We start from the raw sequence: 24,596 nt of genomic DNA, 5'->3' as shown, positions 1-24,596 counted from the left end.
TGTCACCATACTTGGTTGCTGTTGTTTTAAATGTGTGTGTGTGTGTGCCAGTGGACATGGCACCTGTGGGGAGATGAGGCAACCTTGGTTTTGAGTCCTCAGGTGCCATCTTCCTTTTCTTTTTAGACAGAGTCTTTTACCGGCCTGGAACTCTTCCCCATAATCTAGGATAGCTGGCCTGTGAGCTTCCAGGGATTGTCAAAGGTCTGAGAGTGGCTTAGGACCCCAGGACCAAGTTCTCAGCACAAAGGTTTTTTGTTCCAGAGAGACAAAGGACAGGGAATAGGACACAGAGACAGGAGACAGAGGATGAGGGAGGTGGGGAAGGGAACAATTGAGAGGGGGCAGGGATATTTGTCCTGGAGGTGGGGAGAAAGGACTGCCTCTAGATAGAGAGGAGGCAGACATGGTCCATAGGCAAATGGCAGTTTATAAAGGTACAAGGGGAAACCCTGTGTTAGAATGAGGTGTTTAATTTTAATTTGGCATGAGCTAAAGGGGGCTTCTGATCACTGGACTTCAATACTTTGATAGCTGTACCTTGGTATTCAGTCTCAGGAGGAGGAATTGGCCAAATAAGGGAATACACTTGGTGGTTAGCTTCAGGGAATGAGGGATAAGGGCTAGGCTTGTCATAGCCATGACTGCCATGCTGGCCAGAGTCTCTGCCTGCCATCTCACAGTCACAGGGATCAGAGGCAAATGCTACATTGTTTTTCCCTCCTGCCTTTTTGTGAAACAGGGTTTCTCTATGTAGCCCAAGATGGCACATAATTCTGGGACCCTGCCTCTGCCTGGAGTGCTGGCGTTAAAGGTGTGCCCCGCCATACCTGGCCCGTACCGGGCTTTTTACCTGGGCTTTGGGGCTCTAGACTCAGACCTTCATGCTTATAAGGTAGGAACTTTATAAACTAAGTTGTCTCCCTTAGTTGTCTTATAAGGTAGGAACTTTATAAACTTAGTTGTCTCCTTGTTTTTTAAACTCATCATGTGACCCAACCTGGCTTTCAGTTAAGGGCAATCCTCCTGTGTCAGCCTCCTGAGTGCTGGGATTATAAGCATGCTCCAGGATGTCTGGCTCTCAGTGTTTACTGATGTCTACCAAAAGCCTCAAGGTCCAAGAGGTGCCTCCTTGAAGCTGCTGAGGAAACAAAGCTGTCTAAATACAAACTATGTGTTCATCTTTCACAAGACTAACTGCTCTGCAGTCACATGGGGACCAGGACAAAGATGTTCATTCTTTCTCTTCCCTGGCTTCTCTGAGGACACAGATGATGATCTCAGGCCCTCTCATGAGTGACAGTGCCATTACAACCCTTTCTTTTGATACTGATAGGACAGATGATGGTGAGGTACTTTGAGTTCGGTTCACTTGTGACATGACCACCCTATTAACTCTGTGGCCATGTAGGGCCTCTGGGATCAGCTTATCTGGCCAGGATATTTCATAACCCCCCTTAGGAGACTATAGGAGACTAAAGCCATCTAGCCTTCTGTGTCAAAGGTTCTGCCTCATATGGGTTTTTTCTTTTTCGTTTGTTTTTTCTGCCTCAGGCACATTTTCTCTTTAATTTTTGGAACCCAAATATAAGGGAAATCTTACTTATTCCATTCTGACTCACTTATAATTAAATACACTTGTTCCCATCTGTGTCTGTATACATCTGCATACATTTAGCTATAGCATCGCTCTTAATTTTGGAAAATGATGTGGCTGGTATTATATTTTTATCTGGACTACCAAACTGTCCGTGAAGACCAGTGGGTGTTCACTCCCCCAGTGATGACCCACTCAGGCCTATCTCTTAAGTAAGTACTTTTCTTCCACAGATAGGACTTACAGAGGCAGTACTGGTGTTTGTGGCTGCCTGGCTTAGGGTACTTGGGTGCTCTGTCCATCTTGGCACTAGGCCTCATTGGTCAGAGAAGCTCGTCTTTGACTCTTTATACTCCTTGGTGTCAGCTGCTTGGCTGGATTTAGAGGTGAGAATTGCGGCTTGCAGATTCTCAAGAAGAGTGACATGGAGAGTGTGACTCCAGCTCACTGTGGCCCCATTTCCGCCTAGCCAGGAGGAGAGAAGAGCAGATTGTATTGTTCAAAGAGATATGGTGGTACCTGCCTCACCTCTACCTAAAAACACCACACGGTGGCTGTCTTAAAAAGCAAGAGGTCACATTGTAAAGACGTTACAGTGAGACAGTGGTGCTTTTCAGCACACTTAAACCTTTATCATTATTTCATTGAATAATTTTACTTATATAAATACGCTAACTTAGAGCTTTCCCAGTGGGAGTTAGAGGATTCAGGAAATAAAATATCAATTGCTTCCAATTAAAATACAAATAAAGAGCCTGATGGTGGTAGCGAATGCCTTTAATACCATTTCTTGGGGGGCAGAAGCAGGCAGTTCTCTGAGTTCAAAGCCAGCCTGGTCTACAGAGTGAGTTTCAGGACAGCCAGGGCTACACAGAGAAACCCTGTCTCAAATAAAGAAACAACTCAAAATGAAGGCAAGAAGGAAGGCAGGCAAAGGGCTCAGAGAAGGCTCAGCTGTTAACACCATTTGCTGTTCTTCCAGAAGACTTGATTTCAATTCCCAGCATCCATTAATAGATGGTTCCGAAGATCCTGTAACTCCAGATTCAGGGGATCTGATACCCTCTTCTTTACTCTGAAGGCAACTACACTTATCTTTCCATAGATACACCTACTCTCACACAAAAACACATGTGCACAGAAAAATTTTAAAAATGAATCTTTTAATTTTTAATTAAAATTATTCTTCAATTTATTTTGATCATATTCTTTACCCCATGTCCTCCCAGATATTCCTACACAAACTTCATGTTCCTTCTCTCTCTGAAGAAAAAACAAAAACAAAAACCAAAAAATGAAAATCAAAGCAAACAAAAGACAAAAAAAGAAAAAAAGGAAGGAAGGAAGGAAGGACGGACAAACATGGAGTCCGAGTTGTGTTGGCCAGCTACTCCTAGGCATGGGGCTGCCCTGCAGTGTGGTTGATATAGCTAATGACACTCCATTAGAGGACACTGGTTTTTCCTCTCCCAGTAGTAGTACTAATTGCCAATAGCGTCTTGGTTAGGAGGGGAGTCTGTCTTCTTCTCACTGCTGGAATTCTGTCTGGCTTGAACCTGTGTGCATCATCACCACCTGGCAGGAAGAGCGGTGGTGCAATATCCAGCTGGGCAGTTAGTTCTGCTTCCTATCATTGTCTTCATGGGACATCTGAGCAGTGCATTCCCCAGCTCCATAGCTGTACTGTTGAAGAGAGGCCTCTAAGACTGCCCAGGCCATTTCCTGATGGAACCAAGTCCGTTTGTTTCTCTTTGGCTTCCATTCTCATTGTCTTGTCGATAATCGTTTCATTCCAGTGAATGCCTGGAACTCACTATGTAGCTCAGGTTGGCCTCTAACCCATGGTGATCCTTAGCCTTAGCCCATCAAGTGCAGGGATTATAGCTATGAGCAAATATGGCCAGTTTGCTTGTGCTTCTTAATCTGTAAAACAGGGGCCACACCATACCTGACTCACCAGCCAATACAACTTGTTAGCACATGGCCTGCTATCAAGTAGGCAGTATGCTTAGTATTGCATAGCCACCCTGATAATGCTATAGAGAGATTAGCAGAGGAGTCTCCCAACAACCTTTTGTTCAAGGAATGCTTTCTCCATTTAGAGCTGGGCAAACTGAAACTTGTCAAGGTCCCACAACCAGAGCTCTGCAGTCACAGGCACTGTGGGGTGGTGGGCTGTGAGAAGCAGCTGGGTGCTTGGTTGAGCATACGTCTGGAACCCTGGACCCTTATTGGACGGCAGGAGTTCAGCTCTGCTCCCGGGCACTGGTTCTTTACATTTAGCTTCAGCCCTCCACAACCCCTCCCACAGAGAGGTCTTTGGCCAACAGTTAGAGGAACAGGCCTCAGGCCCTAGAGAGATTGACATACTAATGAGATGCCTGTCGGCCAGAGGGTGGAGCCAATTAAACATTCTTCCCCAGCCCCTCCCCCTTCTCCTCCCTCCCTATTTAACTCAGGTCTGCCCTGGGGTTCAGTGGGGTGCACATCCAGACTCAACCATCATCCGTCATGCCAATAAACCCATTTTGGAAACCCAAGGAGTTTCTTGTGTCATTGGGGCTGTGCCTTGAGGAACTGTGGAGCCACAGCAGCTGTGCCTAACTTCCCCCTGGAGGAACCCTCAGCATTCTCCAGCCAACAAGGCAGCACAGGGGAGGTGGCGGTTTCCATCTCAACTGCTGGGAAGTGTTAAATTCCCATCAACTCTTTGCCTGTGTGATGCTGGCTCTGGCTCCATCCACCATAAGATGTTTTGTTTGTTTGTTTGTTTGTTTGAGACAGGGTTTCTCTATGTAACAGAGCCCTGGCTGTCCTGGACTCACTTTGTAGACCAGGCTAGCCTTGAACTCAAAGAGATCTGCCTGCCTCTGCCTCTCAGGTGCTGGGATTAAAGACATGTGCCACCAAAAACAAAAACCCCAACAACTAGTCCTTAGTCTTTAGCAATAGCTTCTTCCTCCTCATTATCAAAACTGCTACCATCTTCAGCATCATCAGTGTCTTACAAAATGGCTTTATTAAAAGCAACTAATTATCCATTCTGCTGTTTTACATTTTAGACAACAATAATTACAGACTTCTAGCAGCTTAGCAACTCAAGCTTGATGAGCCAGTGAAGGGCTCCGAGGTAGCATGATAAAGGCATAGCTGTAGAGCAAGTCACTGATAGAAAGAGACCCCACGCCGGGCGGAGGTGGCGCACGCCTTTAATCCCAGCACTTGGGAGGCAGAGGCAGGCGGATTTCTGAGTTCGAGACCAGCCTGGTCTACCGAGTGAGTTCCAGGACAGCCAGGACTACACAGAGAAACCCTGTCTCGGAAAAAAACAAAAACAAAAAAAAAAAAAAAAAAAAAGAGACCCCACCCCGCAACCCAATCACCATGAGATAAGGGCTGGGGATGGCCTTGGTGGAGTGAGAACGTCTCTGGACTTCTGACTGATCCTACAGTGTAGCTGCAGACCTGCTCCTGAACTCCTCTTAATACCTTCTTCCCTTTGGGAGTATGGAGGTGGTGAGCACAGGTCATGTCCCCCCTTTCTGCTGAGTTAGCAGAATTTAATATGCTATTTTTCTGGTGTGGTCCATAGGGAGAGGCCACAGATCCACTGTAGTATTAGGTTTACTGACCCTTCCTCCCACTGCCATAAAAATGACCACAGTTTCCTAATTTATATTTCTCTAAACCACATCAATCAAGAAACAGTGAGGCAGCTGTTGCATGCTGGCTACCTGTGGTGTGCCAGGGCTGAGGAGGTAAATGGATGCTTTTCCTTATGAACTCAGACAGGTGCAATAGGTGGCTTTGCGATACAGCAAGCGAGGCTTGGTAGAGGCACATGCCAGGACTGAGTGGGAAGACTTCAGAATGTGTAAGATCAGTGAGAGTAAATGTGGTGACAAGGACGACTGCATGGCCAGGAGAGGAAGGAAGATGGTCTAGAATGAAAGAATGAGGGGCCTCAACCACCAAGGCAGACCTCTGTGGACCTCCACCATTCTTATCTAAAAGGACCATGTATTATACTGTGTATTATGGAATTGGGAGTGCTGGGGATGGGGGCAATCCCAGAGGCTGGGTGACACTGTAGGTAAATGACTGACTGAATGACTCCTGCTGGTCCAGTGCACAGAAGCAGTAATGAGGTGACCACTGTCATTTGCTAAAATAGTTTTTGCTTAGCTCAGAAGATATCAATGGGGATTCACTGAGGGCTTAACAGGCATGCTTGTCAGGATCCACTGTTAGAGGAAGTGTACCCTGTGGTATAGTGCCCAGCCTCCTGTCTATGGCCAGAGCAGTTTCCAACACTCATTTGTCCTGGTCACTGTCCTGTTTAAAATCTACCCAGATGCTACACAGAACCATGTGTATGCTAACCCCAGTGTCACATACAACCAGGTGCAGTACTGTTGGTTTGTAATCCTAGCACTTAGAAAGTGGAGGCAGGAAGGTCAGGAGTAAATTAAGGTTATCCTCAGCTACATGGCAAGTTGGAGGCTAGCCTAGTCTATATGAGACCCTATCTTTTTGGTTTTTTTTTTTTTCTTTTTCTTTTTTTTTTGGTTTTTTTTCGAGACAGGGTTTCTCTGTGTATCCCTGGCTGTTCTGGAACTCACTCTGTAGACCAGGCTGGCCTCGAACTCAGAAATCCGCCTGCCTCTGCCTCCCAAGTGCTGGGATTAAAGGCGTGCGCCACCACCGTTTTGTTTGTTTTTTTGAGACAGGGTTTCTCTGTGTAGCCCGGGCTGTCCTGGAACTTAATCTGTAGACCAGGCTGGCCTCGAACTATGAGACCCTATCTTTAAAAATCAAAAGCTAAAATATAACTTATACAAAACTGTCTCGCAGCACTGGGAATGATGTTCAAAAGACTTTCTTAGCATGGCTTGCTGCTGATGTCACTGTTTCCTTCCTCTGGGACCCCTCTGCATTCCCATACTGCAGCCAGCCATATTTCACCACTTGCTGTCCCCAGTACACCACGTCCTCTTCCCATGCCTCTGATGCTTTTCTGGGATGCCACTTTTTCTGCATAATTCCCCTCCATCATGCTAACTGCTGGTCCTCTTTAGGGATTTGGCTCAGAGCTAGAACCTTTCTCAACTCACAGCACGCTTCCCCTAACTCCTTTTCCAGCATTAGGGCAGGTGTTAGCTCAAACAGTTTCTCCTGAATCCTCTTTCATTATTCCAGGCTTGCTACGTACTCCATCTCCCTTACTACTCTGTAAACAGCATGCGGGGAGTGCCTTGTCTGTTTATTCTACTACTATACCACAGGAGTTTATAACAGAATATTTACTAAATAAATGAATCCCTTTGGACTCACATAACACATGGAGGTTACTTACCTTTACTACAGCAATGTATTACCAGGACCCCACTTCTCTATCTACCCAGCTATCTTGTAAGTTCCATGTCTTAACTTTGCTTTCTATTGCTGTTATCAAACACTATGACTAAAAGCAACTTGGAGAGAAAAGGGTTTATTTCATCTCACTGCTCTCAGGCCCCACTTCATCACTTAGGGAAGGAAGGAACCCGGAGGCAGGATTGAAGCAGAAACCTTGAAGATGCTGTTTACGGACTTGCTCCCCCAGGTTTGTTCAGCCTGCTCTCTTATATAAAACTCAGGAATGGCACCGCCCACAGTGGGCTGAGCCATTCCACATTAATCATTAATCAAGAACATGCCCTACAGGCTTGCCTACAGGCAATCTGATGGTAGTATTTTCCCAATTGAGGTTTGTCTTAAAAATGACTCTAGCATATGTCACTTTGACAAAAATTAACAGGACATCCCTTGTTGGGAGGAAGACTGTTAGCTCATTGTAATTTCCCAGTGGCCCTTCTATTGTCTGGCTACTAAACACTCAAAAAAGCAAAAGCAAAAGCAAAACAATAACAAAAATTCCCTCTTGGATTCAAGTAATTTCTCCCCACCTGCCATGGTCTGCTCAGTAGGTGGAACAGGTGTCTACTATATGCCTGGATTTCTGATTTGGGGATGGAGTGGAGGGGATAATTGAGGGCACGGTGGCACTTGGGAGGGGGAAGCAAGAGAATTAGGGGTTCAAAACTAGCCTAGGCTACTTGAGACACTATATCAAAAGACAAAACTACAAACTGACCTTGTCCAGTTAACCCCATGAATATTTCTGCCCTTATCACAGCACACATCACCAGAACATCACTCCTTACCATCTCCTGCACGAGCCTGTTTGGTTTGGCTCCTGTCTGGTTTTCTGTTCTTATTATTGTTGTGCTTTCCTCATTCACCACTGCCTAGCACCCTGGACTTCCCTTTGCTTGTTTTTGTGTTTGTTTGAGACAGGGTCTGGCTATATGGCCTTGGCTGTCCTGGAACTCACTATGTAGACTAGGCTGTCCTTGAAGTCAAAGAGATCGCCTGCCTCTGCCTCCTGCGTGCTGGGATAAATGTGTGCTCTACCACATCCCACCCCTCCTATTTCTACCCAAGGGTTTTTGTACTCACTCTTGTTCCTCTGGACATTCCATCTCAGGGCTTACTCTAGTCAAACACTGTCTTTCAGTGAGCGCTCCTCTCCGCTCCTCTCCACAGCTGCTCATCCTGATCCTCCTGTCTGAACTCAAGCTGCTACCTAGTCACTATCTTTCTGTCTCCCTGAAAGCTCAGTTCAGGACATCTGTGGACAGTATATTGGCTTTTTTAGTAGAACATGTGACATGGTAGGTGCTTTTTTTTGGGGGGGGCAGGGTCTAACTTTATATTTAAGTTGGGTTTGAATTTTCAGCAATCTTCCTGACTCAGCCTCCCAAATACTATGATTAGAGGTTTGAGTCACCAATCTTTGCTTAAAAATATTTGACTGAACAAATTAAAGGGATGAATGAATGAATATAATAGCCTTCTGTGGCAGAGAGCAGGTCCTGTCAACACTTACAATCAGACAGACGAGTGATACATTGTGATTAAAGTAATAAAGAACCTGGCCTGCTAAGAGCTGACAGAGGGAGCCAGGATGAATGGACCATGGCTTTGCCAGATCCCAACATCAATACCCAGAGTCTCAGAGACAGCTCAGCTTGTCTGACTCCAGTCAACCCACAACCAGTTTCACATGGATGAACCAAAACCAGAGGCTGCCTTGGCTTCTATTTCATGTCCTTCTGTATTTAGAATGCCCACCATGGGACCTAGGGGGCACGTAAAGATCCCTGACCAATATGTGCCTCTCCTCTATTATAGCAGGCTTTCTTTTTCTTCAAGTTTCTTAGAAGAAAAAAATTGTTGGTGAGCAATGGAAACAATGAATGAAGACAGATGACTCAGTTGCCAATGCATCTGAGATCTAAAATGTATCATTTTAATTCGGTTTATAGTACAATGTAACAATTCTTATTTTGATAGCCCTTTTCATACTCTGATGAAAATCTAAAAATGCCATACAAAAAATAAGTTTTAGAATGGTTAAATACACAGAGCCAGGTTTCCACAGTAAAGCCCACCGATACTATAAAGACAAAAAAAGCACAGCCTCCCTTCCCCCATCTCTCTCCTTTATAATGCCGTCTTTTAGGTGTAATCTTGCTGTTCTCGGTCTTTAACTTTCTCCCACACAGGTTCCCTACCTAGGCTGTTATCAACAAAAATATGAACATGAAAGAAGTGGGAAGCATTTGTTTTTCTGTGCACATCTTTGATCATACCAGAGATCATAGGAATAAATAGCCACTCCTGCTGCTTTTGAGAACTCTCGATTCCAGTTTGCAAGAAAGATGAATACCATGAATAGAGGAACTTACACATCTCCCCTCAGTGTTAAGGGCCCAAGTTTAAGTCACCATTAAAACCAATGGTATCCTGTTAGAACAGGCTTGGAACAACATGTGGAGCCCTGTAATGGGTCTTCTATTCCACCTTACAAAGTCTTCCTTGTCAACCTTCTTGAAGCTGTGTACAAAGATAAAGCATATACACAGCAATACACATTTTGATTACTCTCACGGGTTATACTCTTGGCATGAAAACTATTCTGCATGTGGCTTTACAATATGTATTAAAAAGCAACACTGAGCCGGGCGGTGGTGGCGCACACCTTTAATCTTTAATCCCAGCACTTGGGAGGCAGAGGCAGGCGGATCTCTGAGTTCGAGGCCAGCCTGGTCTACAGAGTGAGTTCCAGGACAGCCAGGGCTACACAGAGAAACTCTGACTTGAAAACAAACAAACAAACAAACAAACAAAAAAAAAAAACAAAAAAAAAGAAGAGGAGAGAGAGAGAGAGAGAGTGGAGGTTGGGTTTTTTGAGGCTGGGCAGATGGTTCCGCAGTTAAGAATACTTGCTGCTCTCCAGAGAGCACTTGTTGAGTACTGGGGTTCAGTTCTGGGCACCCACACGGTGTCTCACAAACACTGGTGGCTCCAGTTCTGGGAGCTCCAGGGCCATCTCCTAGCTTCATCAGTGCAGGCATGCATGTGGCACACATACACACATATGCAGGCAAGCACTCATAGGAAAAAGTAAAAACACATAAATCTTAAAAAACAACAATTTGGTTCTGGATTCTGGCTGATGAGGGTCTTGGTGCTGCCATATTCCCAGTAGAACCTAAGCCTTGTTCTTGTACAGAATGAGGAATATAATAACTGTCCCAGGACAGTAAAGAGGCTGGGACGAACTCTGAAGCTCTGAGCACCCAGACTGGCACACAACAAGTCTAGGAAAAATGAAGCAGAGAAATAGACACACTCCATCTCACCGGGGTGAGTCTGCTTTATTGAAACATCGAGGAACTTCAACCTTTCTGAGGGATCAAGGCTCAGCTCATGTAGAGGGGCTGAGGGACAGGTGTATATACATGCACACATAAATGACTAGACACCAGGAAGTTACAGTCATTTTTTTCTGGTTTGACTGGAACCAGGGTGGGTTTTCAATACCTGGACATACAGTTTGTACAGGTGGAGGGGACAGGCCAAGCGGGGGTCAAGCCATGCTTTATGGCTAGGGGCTATTGCCCAGCATACTCTGACTCAGTTCCTCATGACCTGAGGCTGTTAGCCAACAACAAGGACATAGGAAAGAGAGTGGTGTGTTTTCCTCACTCAGAATATTAAAACAATTACTATTGTAGGAAGACTACATTAATAAATACATCTTAAGCTTTTATGACTCATTCTTCTCCTTTCTGGCTTAGACAATGCCATGAATTAGTGATGCTCAGCTCTGGCTTGAACACCACAGCCATCATGAGACTTAAAACTGCTATATGCCTCCTGAAGATCTCAACTGGAGCTGCTACGGGTGGTACCTAGGTATATTTTTAAAAAGCTCGACTGGTGACTTAGTTGAGAATGACTGAGCTCTACAGACATGAGGAAAATACCCTGTTACTACCTAAGCTAACAGAGAGTAGGCCTTCCTTCCTTCATCTGAAAGGAAATGAAAGGCATCCACTGCCCGGTATGGCCCTACAGTTCGGCTTTACCTTTGTTATTACGGAGTCTCATCCAAGGAGTCTCATCCAATCTCGCCTCTCTTGTTGGTTCTCTTAGGATTAGCCCCTTTGATCTTTTCTTTTGGGATGTAATGGGGGCTGGAGAGTGATCATCATTTTGTGAGTACATTTTTTGTTGTTGTTGTTGGTTTGTGAGACAGGCTGGCTCTGAACTCATGATCCTCCTGTCTCCACCTCCAAGTGTTGGGATTACAGGAATGAGTCAACATTTTTATTATTTTTATTATTTTATTATTATTACAAGATGCAGAACCGGTTCTTTTTCTTTATCACTCTTGAATTTTACTTAGATTGGGCCTTCCTTTAGGGTTGCTGGTGTCTCAAAGGCAATACCATCCAGGAATGTGCTTTGTGAACCGTGAAGCTGCTTGCCAGCATGATGTAGGTAAATAATAACGAAGTGCTCGCGGTGTAGGTGTAGGGATTCTGTAAAATGATCTTTGCTGCTTCATCTTTATTGACATTTCGATATTACTGTTTCCTTTTTTAAACCCCAAGAACAATTTTATTAAGAGTTTAAGAAAAAACAGCACAGCTTAGGTTAAAATCCTGGCAGCTGCCAGGAGGTGAGACAGAAAAAAAGTCATGTGGTTTTAGTTAGGTATGGGAGAAGTAGTTTATCAAAAGAGGAAGAATCACTCCCAAGAATGGAGTGGCTAGTGAGCAGACAGCCCCCAAAGTATCACTGTCTCATTATAGCCCGTGCTTTTGTGATTACTTCAATTTTTCTTAGTGCAGCTTAAACTCTGTGTGTGATCTATATTTAGCAAGGTAAGATATAATGAAGCCTAAGTTTCAACCTAGATGCCATCAGTTGACATCAGCAACCAAGGCTTGGGCTTCATTCTACAAATCTCTCTCTGTCTCTCTCTGTCTCTGTCTCTGTCTCTCTCTCTTTTCCTTCAGTACTGGGCAGCTGAACCTATGCTAGGCTTGTATTCACCCAGTCCCCAGCTCATTCTTTGTAGGTCAGCTGGCATTGGGTTCATAATTCTCCTGTGTTAGTTCCCTGAGAGCTGGGATTACAGTACCATCATAGCCATTTCCTTTTTTATCCCCCCCCCCCCCTGAGACAAGTCATTATATATGAGGGGCCATGGACCTAGGAGGGAAAACAAGCATCTTAAGCCCAACACTTGGTGGCTATGTCAAGAGCATCTAGGTTGAAACTTATGCTGGAACTCTCTAGGTCAGTGGTTCTCAACCTGTTGTTTGTGACTCCCCCACCCCACCCCAGAAGATACTTAGAACACAGATATTTACATTACAGTTCATAATACTAACAAATCAGTTATAAAGTAGCAATGGAAACCATTTTATGGCTGGGGGGGGGGAGTCACCACAACATGCAGAACTGTATTAAAGGGTTGCAGCATTTGGAAGGTTGAGAGTCACTGCTCTGGGTAGACCAGGATGATGGTTAACATCAATCCTCCTTCCTTTTTGTCCTGAGTGCTGGGATTAAAGGTGGAGAACACCACACAGTAAAAAATTATTTTTGCGTCAGGCTCTTGCTATATACTATGAAGTTATATTTATCTATTGCCCTTTTCTCCTGACCCATGCAAATGGTTTTTAACTTTTTCCTTTTTATTATTTTATTATGTATACTATTAATTATTATTATTATGCCTGTAGGTGTTTTGGCTGCATATATGCTTATGCACCACAAGCATGCCTGGTGCCTCTGGAAGCTAGAATCTCCTGAGACTGGAGTTAGAGACAGTTCTAAGTTACTATGTGGGTGCTGGGAATTGAACCTGGGTGCCCTTGGGAGAGCAGCCACTGCTTTCTTTTCTTTCCTTTTCTTTTTTCTCTTTCTTTCTTTCTTTCTTTCTTTCTTTCTTTCTTTCTTTTTTTTTTTTTTTTTTGAGACAGGGTTTCTCTGTATAGCCCTGGCTGTCCTGGAACTCACTCTGTAGACCAGGCTAGCCTTGAACTCAGAAATCTGCCTGCCTCTGCCCCCCAAGTGCTGGGATTAAAGGCGCGCGCCGCAGTTATGTTCCAGGTACTGTGCTAAATTATGGGAGAAACCTGAAAAGCAAACAAACCACCAACCAAACAGACAAGGACAGCGTACTAACAAAATACCCCAAAATGGAAGAGAAAGAAAATAAACTACAGACGGGGAGACGGCTCGTAGATAAAGTGCTTGCTGCATCCCCAGCACGGGAATACAAGTCAGGCAAGGTGGCATCTGTAAACTCAAGCCTAGGCTGGGGATTGTGGATGCAGATGGCTCCTGGGAGCTCACTCTCTAGCTAACTCAGTTAAAATAGCAAACTCCAGGTTAAGTTTGAGACTCTGCCTCAGAAACCAAGTGGAAGGGCTAATGAGGCATCTCAGCTGGTAAAGGCTTCACACCAAACTCAAGGACCTGGATTTGATCTCAAGAACGCACACCATGCAAACAGAGGCCTGATGATAATTTTAAAATATAACATGAAAAGTGAGAAAAGATACTCAATAATGTTGATCTCTAGCCCAGGCATAGACATAGACACACACACACACACACACACACACACACACACACACACACACTGGTGTGGGGAGAAAATTGGCTTGGTGACATGGCTCAGCAGGTAAGGGAACTTGCCACCAAACCCAAGGGCCTGATTTTGGTCTCCAGGATTTACATGGTAGAAGGAGAGATCTGACTTTCAAACACAAAATGCCACACCCCACTAAATAAATGTTTTCAAAAAAAAAAATAAAGGAAAATTAACCAATAGACAATTCTAGAGAAGTATTAAAACTATAAAGACTAGAAACAGAACTAGACTAGACTAGAACCTGACTAGTGTCAGGTGTAACTTTATTTTTTTTAATTTTATTTTTAATAATTTTTAAATGTTTTAACTTCTTTTTTTTTTTTTTTTTTTTTAAAGCCCATCCATCATCTTTTAGAGGTAGTGGAAAAGAAAGGATATGGGGGAAGTGGACGTGGTTAGAAAGGGTTCTTAGGAGTAAATCTTATCTGTGTTGTCTGGAAATTGGCAGTTTAGTTCATAGGTTAACAGCGGCAGCTTGACCTACTCGTAAACACTTTATGGATACACCAGCAGTATATGGTCTAGTTTGGTAGAGTTGGGATAGCAAACATGAATCAGCATTGGTGACACTATCTAACAGAGACAGCCAGGCCTCAGCCTTGGCAAGAGTTAGCAGGAGGGACCAGCAGAAATGTCAAGAGAAGTTCTCAGCTGTGTTTCTCTCAGTAAAGTGAAGATCAATGAAGAAGTGAGACCAACAAGCGTTGTAGAGCTTAGCTCTATAAGTAAGCCAAGTTTAGTCTTTTTTATTTTCCCTTTAAACATCATGTGTCTTTTATGGGTCTTGTCCCATCTGTGTCTGTCTGAGCTGACATCACTTTGTCAATCAGCCTGAGTCTACAGAAGCGGCAAAAAAGCTGCAACAGAAGTTCTTTTGGTGTGTTTTTCTCTATGGAGACCTGACAAATGTAGTTCAACTATGCAATGTAAGATGGACCAATATATATGTGTCCTTACCAAAGAATCTTTGATCACGTGTCCTTTCACATGCTTGCTTTAGCAGAACATTCTTTCTCCTGTGTCTGCTCCAGGGAAACATTCCTTCACGAGCTGTCTTAGCCTTTCACCTGTATCAACTTTAAGAAAAGACTCCTTCATGTGTTTGTCCCAACAAAACACCATCTAATGCAATTTACTTTCTAAAGAACCCTTAAGTTTTCACTTTGGTCAGGCCTGAAGTGTTAGCCTGTAACTCCAACTACTCAAAGGACTAAGGCAGGGTGCTTACATGGCCTGCTTGGTTTCAGAGTAAATTCAAGGCAGAACTTGAATAACTTAGTGGGACACAGTCTAGACAAAAACAGTAAAAAGTAAAAAGAGGATTTACTGCTCACTAGCAGAGAGCTGTTATGAGCATTCCTTTCTCAGGGGACAACCATCTATCCTCTGCCTTAGAAAGCTCCAAAGGCAGCCAGATGTTGGTGAAGCACCCCTTTAATCCCAGCATTTGGGAGGCAAAGGCAAGTGATTGGAGTTCAAGGTCAGAGCGAGTTTGAGGACAGCCAGGACTATACAGAGAAAACCTGTTTCAGAAAATAAATAATAACAAACAAACAACAAAAACAAACAAACAAAAGAAAAAGAAAGACCCTGTCTAAAATTAAGAGAGGTCAGGTTAGATGGCTCTGAACATAAGATTATAATCCTGGCCATCTAGGAGCAAATCCAGAAAAAGCAAAAAACTTGAAGGGAATAGGCACATGTTAGGGAAGAAAGGGAAGAGGGAACTTAGTTTCCTGGTTTGGATCTTTTTCCTTCTGTGTCAGTCACTTCATCTTCTTGCTACACACAGTTCACATCTCTATCTTCTCCCTTGAGCCTTTCCAAGCTTACACTTAGACATTCCTCTGTCTATGGGGTTATTTTCTCTTATGTTTGCATGACTCAAAATAACTATGTGCATTACTCTAACCCAATCTCACTGCTTTACGTCCAAAACTTTTCTTGTGGATAAATGGCACTGGTGTTGCTTTAGTTGATCAAGCTTAAACCTGGGACTCATCCTTGACTTCTTTCCTAGAATCTCACATCCAGTCCTCTGTTCTCCTGCATAACTCTCAAATATACCTACTTCTTTTCATCCACACATTAAAATACTCCCCATACTTTAAGCCACAACAGTCTTTTCTGCTCTCCTCCTTTTATGTAAACACTGCAATAGTTTGCTGTTATCTTTCAGACTTTTAACTATTCGTTCATTCTGTTGGGTACATGGTGCTTATGAAGAACTGTTCTAAGTTCTAGAGTTACAACAGTAAACAGAACCCAAACTATAAATAAATAGTGTGATGAGTGCTATACAGTACAGTAGCATAGTTAGTCTGGGCAAAGGAAGCAGGGCATGGTGATCACTCTTAGGACTCAACAGGCAGCGACAGGTAGGTTTCTGTGAGTTCCAGGCCAGCCTAGTTTACAATATCAAGTTCTAGGTCTGCCAGGGATACCCAGTAAGACCCCATCATGGGAAAGGGAAGACGATGCTATTGTTGTTTTACAATGAGTAGTTTGGGAGTAAGTTAGGGAGTGAACAAAGGCGTCACCAGAGAAAAACCACTCCAAAGGGAAGGAACTAGGAACGCAGAGGCTGTGGGGCAAGACAATGCCTGATAATTTATAGGGATATGTGGACCTTGATGTGGGCTCAAGTGGAAAGATGGAAAGGAAAAGTCAAAGAGAGGTCTACAGCCAGGGCAAGATTGTGTAGATTTTATTAAAAGGGAGATTGAAGTGGACATTTCTGGTTTCTTTGGAGACTCAGTTGTGTCATGTGATGTTTTTCTAGAAGCTGACTGTCTTAGTTAGAGTTTTACTGCTATGAATAGACACTATAACCAAGGCAAGTCTTATGCAGGACAATATTTAATTGGGGCTGGCTTACAGGTTCAGAGGTTCAGTCCAGTTATCATCAAGGTGGGAACATGGCAGCATCTAGGCAGGGATGGTACAGGTAGAGCTGAGAGTTCTACACCTTCATCTGAAGGCTGCTAGTGGAAGACTGACTTTAGGCAGCTAGGAGTAGAGTTTTAAAGCCCATGCTCACATTGACAAACATTTGTCACAATGACAAACCTACTCCAACAAGGCCATACCTCCAAATAGTGCCACTCCCTGGGTCAAGCATATACAAACCATCATACTGTTTTATGAGAGGATGTTTTACTGAAGCAGACATTTCAGAGGCCCCATGATGTTTGGAAAGAATATAAGTAGAACCCAACAGACAGTGAACGGTAGTCTTGCATTGGTTCGCCTTGCATTGCTTTGCTGGTCTTCACTGATCTTTGCTTGTGGTGACTTGGTAGAGAGTAACATGCCAAAGAACTTTGTATTCCAGATGTTTCTAGTAGCATCTGCAGATGCTATTGAACTGTGGAGTCTCGAAGTTTCTTCTGGACTGAGCCACAGTGACTAATTCGTGTTTGATGTTTGCCAATTGGACAGGACTGCAGCTACTGATTCATGTTTGATGTTTTGAACTGAACTGCTGATATCCTGACAATGACGATTGGAATTTCTCCAAAGAACGACTTCTGAACATGTCCACATCCCCCTTGTCCTATTAACCATCTTTGCCCTTACCTTTGGTTAGTAGGCTAGAAGGGAGGTTGAACCATTTAAGAACCCTTATTAAGGTAGGTTTTGAAAAATCTAAGCCTACAGGAGATTGGAAAGAAGCACAGAGGATTTTGAACAGAGGAGTGCTGTGTTTTGAAGGCCTAGATATTATGAGAAAATAACATTAAAAATGTAGGTGGATACCATCAAGCATAAATGAGACATTATGTGCCCTGCTTATCTTTTCTTTTCTAAAGTAAAAAAAAAAAATTTTTTTTTTTTAAAAAAAATACAGTCTCACTACATAGTTCTGTAACATACTGTCTTGGAACTATGTAGATCAGGCTAGTCTTGAACTTACAGAGATCCACCTGCCATTGCCTCTTAAGGGCTGAGATTAAACATGTACCATCTTGCCCAATATCCAAAGTGAAAAATCTAAAAACCAAAATATGATCATAACCTTCTTAATCTTTGTGTTGAATATATTTGTTGTTGTTTGTGGTTTTAAAGGTTATTTTCTTTTAGTTGCATGAGTGTTTTGCCTGCATGTATGTGTATGTCCTGTGCCTGGTGTCTGGAAGGTGCCCAATCCTCTGGGAGTAGAGTTATAGATGGTTGTGAGCCACCATGTGGGTGTTGGGAATCAAACCTGGGTTCTTTGGGAGAACAGCTAGTCCTCTTCATCTCTGAGCCATCTCTTCAACCCGTCTTTTGTATTTTTGGGGTAGGTTTTTTAACTCTGTAGCTGAGACTGTCCTTGAATGTTTGCCTTAGCCTCCTAAGTGCTGGGATGGTGTTTTAAGTTGTATTTTGCTTCTATTCCTAGCCACATTCTCTTGGAGTAGAATAAAATTCATCCCAGCCCCATCTTACATTTCACTGAGGAAGTATTTATTGAGGGGCCTGCTATGTTCCAAGTACTAATCTAGGCACTAACGATATAACACTGAACATATTAAATAAAAATTCTAGTTTTCATGTGGCTTAAAATTTAGTAAAAGGAAGTCAGAAAAAAGCAGGGAACCATATATGTTATCATATATATGGCTTTATATATCATACATGCAATTACAAATACGTATTCCAAATTATAATTTTATACGATGTAAGATGATAGATTTGAGACACCATAGTTGAGGTGCAGTTTTAGGCACAGTAGTTGAGAGGTCTTGAGAAACTCAAGAACCTGGCAGAGAAGGAGTGAGTCAGGCTGGTATTTGGAGGAAAGCATTCCAGGCAGAAAGAAAGGCCCTCAGGCAAGAGCCTAGCCTATAATAGTAAGGAGGCCACTGTGTCAGAGAAGTGTGTAGGGGCAAGTGAGCTCTGGAGGCCCTTAAAAGGACCGTGGCTTCTGCTCTGACAGGTGAGAGCTACTGGAGGTTTTGGGCAGATTGGTGACAGTGTCTGACTTACGTTTTACAGGATCACTCAGGCTGCTCAGCTAAGGCTACAATGAGTAAGGCGAGGGCGGAAGAGAGAGAGGTTAGGAGTCTTCTGTGAAACTTAGGCAAAGAGATGATGACAGCTGATTGGATTCAGCGGAGAAGAAAAAAGGGTGAGTTCTGACTGTATTTCGAAGTAATCAAATGAAAAATGTGAAAAATAATAATCAAAGATAATCCCAGATATAAAAAATGAATTCTATTTCATATGCATGGATGTTATGCTTGCATATATGTATCCGTCTGTACCACATACGTGTCTGATGCCTGTTGAGGTAATAAGAATCCTTAGAACTGGAGTTATGGATGGTTGTGAGCTATTATATGGGTGCTGGGCCCCACTCTATAAGAGTGCTCTTAACTGATGAACCACCTCTCCAGCCCCAACTCTAAGGTTTCTGGATTAGAGTTCCTACCTAAGGTGATGGCCCCTGCTGTGGCATTGGCAAGTTTGGAGAGCTATCAGGAAAGCAGTTTTGATATGTGGCCATGTAAGTTTGACATACCCTTCACAAGCCAAACAGAAAGAGATATCAGAGACTTGAATATATTGAGTCTCAAATTCAGGGACAAGGTCTAAAGTGGTAATGTAATTCTGGATTTACCAGCATATTTATTGTCAAGTCTAGATAAAATCATCATCAATGGCTTGACAACACATAGAAAAAGCCAGCCACTGGGCTACAGGACACAGTAGTTCTTAAATCTTTCTGAATTCAAGACCCCTTCACAATATTTTTTCTTGTTTATTGATTTACTTAATCTAAAGTTATCTTACCATGTATCCTTTACTCTGTGACCCAGGCTGGCCATGAACTTACAACAATCCTCCTTCCTCAATCTCTTGGATGCTGTGATTACAGGTACATACCACCAGTTCTTACAATTCCTTTAAAATTTATTTATGTATGTGCACACACCTGCCCGCATGTGCATAAATGCCGTGGTGCGTATGTGGAGGTCAGAAGACAACCTTTGGGAATCAGTTCTATCCTTCCTCCATGTGGGTTCTGGGAATTGAACTCAGGTCATATGGGTTGGGCAAGAGCCTTTATCCACTGAGTCATCCACTAGCCTAGACAGGGTTTTTCTGTATAGCCCTGGTTATGCTGGAACTCTGTAGTAGACTAGGCTGTCCTCAAACTCAAGATTTCTCTGCCTCTCCAGGGCAGGTTCTCGTTCTCTCTCTCTCTCTCTCTCTCTCTCTCTCTCTCTCTCTCTCTGTGTGTGTGTGTCTGTCTCTCTTTGTCTTTTACAAAAAAGTTTAGAGCCAATACTGTTTTATTACTACTTCAATCAAACAAATAAAGAATACTACGTCCCCTCACCCCTTTTGAGAAAGGTTTTTTTCTAGTGGTAATCCTTAAGTCTTGCCTTAGCCTCCCAAGTACTGGGGTCATAGCTAGGCCAAACAAGTATTTATTATGTGATTATTATGTTCTGACATAGCCAAGTGAGGTAAGGGAAAAGCAGACACTTTAGTCAGAGAGGACTATGGGAGGCAAAATCCCAAGGCTAGAAACAGAAGAGTGGTTGGACAAGAATGGCCTTGTGAAGGTGTGTCTTTTTTTGTTTTGTTTTCTTTTCGCAGTGCTGAAGATTAAATCCAGGTCAAGCACTCTATCACTGAGACATCTCCAACTCCCTTAAAATTAAAATTTATTTTATTTTTATGATGATGATTATGTATGTGATATGTTATGTATGTGGGTGGATATGCCATCTGCACCAGTGTGGAAGTCAGAGGACAACTCTGTGGCCTTCATTCTGTTTTTTCACAACTCAGGTTGTCAGGCTAGAATTGTTGATGGAGTGGCAAAACCTTTACCCACAGAGCCATGTCTCTCTCATTTGCCCACTCTTCTTAAGAGGCCCTAAAAGACCAGGTGTAATGGTGCAGACCTATAATCTCAGCAGTTGCGGGGGTGTGTAGGAGGATTAGAAGTTTAAGGTAAATTCAATCCCCAGGATCCACATAGTGAAAGAGAAACCACACAGTCCTGATTTCAATACAAGTTCAGAAACTCTTCGAGATCGGCCTGCCTCTGCCTTCCCAACACTGGGATTAAAAGCATGGCTGTAATAATACAAAAATTTTTTTAGGTCATTTTTGCTTACACAGCTGGTTCGAGACCAGCCTGAACTCTGTGAGAGCCTACCTCAAAAATAAAATAACAAAACAAAATTATCAAACATCACAAAACAAAACATAACAACCAGGTCCTGAGGGTCCCCTTCCACGGTGTCCGGAGAGGTGAAACTTTTACTTGCTGTGTTTCTCCTTCCGTAAAGGAAAGCAGAAGGCTGCCCCCTTTTCAGGGCGCCTTGGACTAGGGTATGGGGTTCGAGTCCAGAGCAGTGCGCCCAGCAGGACCCCGCGTAGCCGGACGGGGCGGGGCCTTCCGGGGCCGCGCCCCGAGACTCACCTGAGCCGGGAGCCGTGACTCACTCACCTGCCCTCCGCCCGCCTTTCCCCGCCGCCGGCTGTTCCCTGAGTCTCCGCCCCTCCTTCCCGTCGGGGGTCCCGATCTGCGTGCCCAAAGGTCAGACAGAAAAGACTTCTGCGGGTCCCGGCCTGAGTTGCCAGGCTACCTTCCGGGTGGGAAGCTCTCCCTAGAAAGCACGGGCCGTGCCAGGCCCGGACCAGCGGTGTGGAGGCCGCGGGAGGCGCCGGGAAGAGCGCGCGGAGGGAGGTGCCGGGAAGGGCGGGCGCGGCGCGGGGCGGGCCGGGGGCGGGGGCGCAGGGCGGCCCATTTCCTCCTGGGAGCCGGACGGGCGGGAGACAAAGCGGCGGCCGTCGGCTTGGCGCCTCAGGAGTCGTCCCGCGCTCGCCCTGTTCGCCGCAGGTAACTCTTCTTACCTTCCCTCGGGGCGCGCGGGGCCCTCTGGTGGGGCGCGGGTCTCCTCAGGCTGGGGTCCGGGGTGTCCGGCACGGGCTCTCGGCCGCCGCCGCCCTAGAGCGTCGGGCTGGGGCGGCTTCCCGGAGCAGCCTGGGCCTGGGCGGGCGGAGCCCGACGCTCGGGAAGCGGGGCGACCGCCGGGGCGCTTCCTTGGAAAACTTTCTCCCTCTTTCTAAACTTTGTTCCCGGGGCAGGGAGCGCGCGCGGGACCGGCGTCGCGCCTCAGGCCGCCTCCCTCACTGAGGGACAACCGCGGCGTGTCCCTGGCGGTCGGGCCGTGGGGTGTTTTAGGGACGCGATTGTTCCTTGGATTTGTGCCGGCCACTCCCCTCCCCCTCCCCGCTGCTGAAACTTGGGCGTTTGCGGGACCAGAGGTCTGAGGAGCCGACGGTCCAGCCCGACCCACGGAGGTTGGGAGTCGTAGCTTCCTGTTCTCCAGCGCTCTTGTCCTTAAGGTGCGCCACACCCGTGTGGACTTGTGGCAGGGAGTTTAATTTTTACCTTGAAATTACTCAGCCGCTTTTGCTGTGAAACCTGACTGACATTACTCAGGAGTGGCTTTAGAGTTACTAACTTTGGTTTACCGAGAGCGGGTTTTGCTAAGTAGCCCAGGCTGGCCTGGAACGCTCGGTCTCCCTGCCTCAGCTTCCCGAGGGCGGGCATCGCAGGCGTGCGTTGTCAATGACCCGCCTTTCGACTTTAAAAGGAACTTGTTTAATGTGTGTGTAGAACTTGGGGGGCGGGGATGTTGTTGACTGGATCGTAACCTTGGTTTTCAAGCAGTGGCCACCCCAATAATTCAGTGAGCAGGTTGGCTCAAACCGAGGATTGATACCCTCTTATGTTCTGTACCTTCATAACATTTGGTTTTATTTTAAGTGTGTGTGTGTGTGTATGGAATTTACAATGATTTATGATGTATATCTATGTTTCATCATTGTATCTTTTAGGTGTTTTAATAAGGATATTTTGTGTTTAGCGTTGAGCTTTAAAGACTACAGGTGGATGTTACCTTAAGAAATGGAATGTTTTGTTTTACAAAAGGATTGAGTTGAGGAAATCATTTCGTAGCTTCTGTTTAATTGTTTATCCTTCCTGACTTACTATGTTAAAAAAAAAAACAGATTTTAAACATTCTCTTTGTGGTCTGGAAGCTTCTCTAGAGTCATACCCTTTTTTTTTTTTTTTTTAAATTCCATTCTGGATCTCACTATGAAATCCCAAACTAGCTTAAGCTTCTTGAGTGTTGGGATTCATATGTGTGCCATCAGACAGAAGCTTGTAGGAGCGTGGATGGGGTGTTAATAAGTTTATAAGCCGTTCTGGAAGGTGGTGGCTTTTGAACTGGATGAAGCACGAGTTGAAGTAATGAGACAGAAGGAATAGGGAAAAACCTAAAAGGGCATTTAAGTGGAATCGTGCTATTGGTCTGTTTTTTTTTTTTTTTTTTTTTTTTTTCCCCTTTACCTTTCAACCTCTTCTTTTCTTTCGTATGATTCTAACCGAATATATTGGTTTTCAGCACCGGGTATATGGTATCATCTCCATTCCCATCAGAAACATTTTATATAGTGATCAGAAATGAGGGGTGTCTTTTTTTTCTCCTAGTAGAGTATCACTCACTGCCTTGTGCCTTTTCTCATCAAACTCCCCCCGACTGTGGTATTGGAGAGCAAACCTAGAGCCTTGTGCATGTTAGGCAAGTGCTCTATATTTGAGCTGCACACCCCCTACCTCTGTCATCAACCTTAGCTGCAAACATCCAGTTCCTTATTTTGAGTGTAGTTTCTCTCCTGACCCACATGGGTCTCCTTATGTCTTGTAATTTTTAAAGAAAGTCATACTAGTGATAGTACAGAATCCCTGCTTGTTGAAGCCTGCAGTGGTATGTGTACTGGTTGAAACCTAGACAGGATGAAGGACTAGGATCTTTGATAGGGGTAAGTGGCCTGACCATTGGCTAAGCATTTGGAGGCCTACAGAGTTAGAGGAGATGTATTTTGAGCACTGAAGTAGGGAGAAGGTCTCACCTAAGATAATCAGGGAAGGCAGAGGCCAGGTCACAGAGGGCTGTGTTTAGATTTCATTCTGGAGCTGTGAGATGCACGATCTGAGCAGCATTTTATTGTTTGCTGATGCTTAGAGAAGATTTGAATTGGCGTGTGTGTAAAAGGAGTGGAGTGGGGACTGTCCTGTGGGTAAAGGTGATCTGGTAAATGGAAGGGCCCAAGTAAAGACTGGGTCAGGAGTGGCATCCAGGCATCTGGGTGAAGCTTCGGAAGCACTGAATTCTTGGTCATATCTCAAGATTCAGCATTTTTATTTCTGGTAGCAAATTTTGTGTCAAGTTTTCTTAGTAACTTCTGTTTGTGTTGTAACTTACTGATATCCCTGTTTGCCCTCCTTGTTGGAAAGTGAGGCCTCACTTTTGGCTTGGTATCTGGTAAGGAGGGCAAATTAGATGTTGTATTGAATGAAGGAGGAAGAAAATCTTTCTGGAGTCTAAGCTTATGTCAGTATAATGTCAGGTGAGGCAATTGGTTACAATCAAATTGCTGTTTTGGACAACTCGAGCTTTCTTTAACTTTTGTCCCTTTTCTTTCTACCCAAATCCAGCCAGCGACAGACTCTGCTCTATAGTGTTTTGTTTACATGCTTTTCTTTGCTTCCACTACACTTTGAGCTTTCTTTTTTCTTTTTTGGGGTGGAGGAAGCTGTGGATACTCAGTAGTATCCGAGTGAGCTGTTTAGTTGCTTGTTTGGTTTATTATGTATTTAGCAAAGGGTCTTGAGTGAATTTAGTGATCTTCCTGCCTCAATCTCCCAAATGCTGGGATTAATTGTGTGCCACCATACTTTGCCTTTATTTTATTTTCCCTGTTTTTCCTTCTGGGCCATGTTCTTTCTCTTAATCACCTGGCAAAGTTATTTTTTGAAACCTCTGGGTTTTCTCTTGGCGCTCTGTGCTTTGGTACCTTATACAGCTTCTGTATTACATCTTTTACACTGTTTGGTAAATGTTTTCTGTGGATGAC

General features: G+C 44.3%; 1 protein-coding gene and 1 long non-coding RNA gene across 3 annotated transcripts in view; one reads left to right on the top strand and one right to left on the bottom strand.

The window, feature by feature from the left end:
• LOC143434349 (uncharacterized) overlaps nt 1-21,253 on the bottom strand; it is a 64,008-nt gene extending 42,755 nt beyond the window's left edge. The window contains exons 1-2 of the long non-coding RNA XR_013103792.1: nt 21,115-21,253; nt 14,619-14,737 (exon numbers count right to left, since the gene is read on the bottom strand). This is a non-coding gene — a long non-coding RNA (uncharacterized LOC143434349). The remainder of the gene's footprint in view (nt 1-14,618; nt 14,738-21,114) is intronic.
• Nucleotides 21,078-24,596, top strand: part of Ctnna1 (catenin alpha 1) — a 126,705-nt gene continuing 123,186 nt past the window's right edge. The window contains exon 1 of one of the 2 annotated variants that reach the window (XM_076912828.1): nt 21,078-21,204. The gene's annotated coding sequence lies outside the window, so the exon portion shown is untranslated. Of the gene's footprint in view, nt 21,205-21,382; nt 21,508-24,596 lie in introns of those variants that run through there. The other variant, XM_034517663.2, reaches the window with a different exon arrangement.

Source organism: Arvicanthis niloticus, chromosome 14 (assembly GCF_011762505.2).
Source record: "Arvicanthis niloticus isolate mArvNil1 chromosome 14, mArvNil1.pat.X, whole genome shotgun sequence".
NCBI lineage: Eukaryota > Metazoa > Chordata > Mammalia > Rodentia > Muridae > Arvicanthis > Arvicanthis niloticus.
Note: the sequence above shows the minus strand (reverse complement) of the source record. Positions and strands in the feature narration are given on the sequence as shown.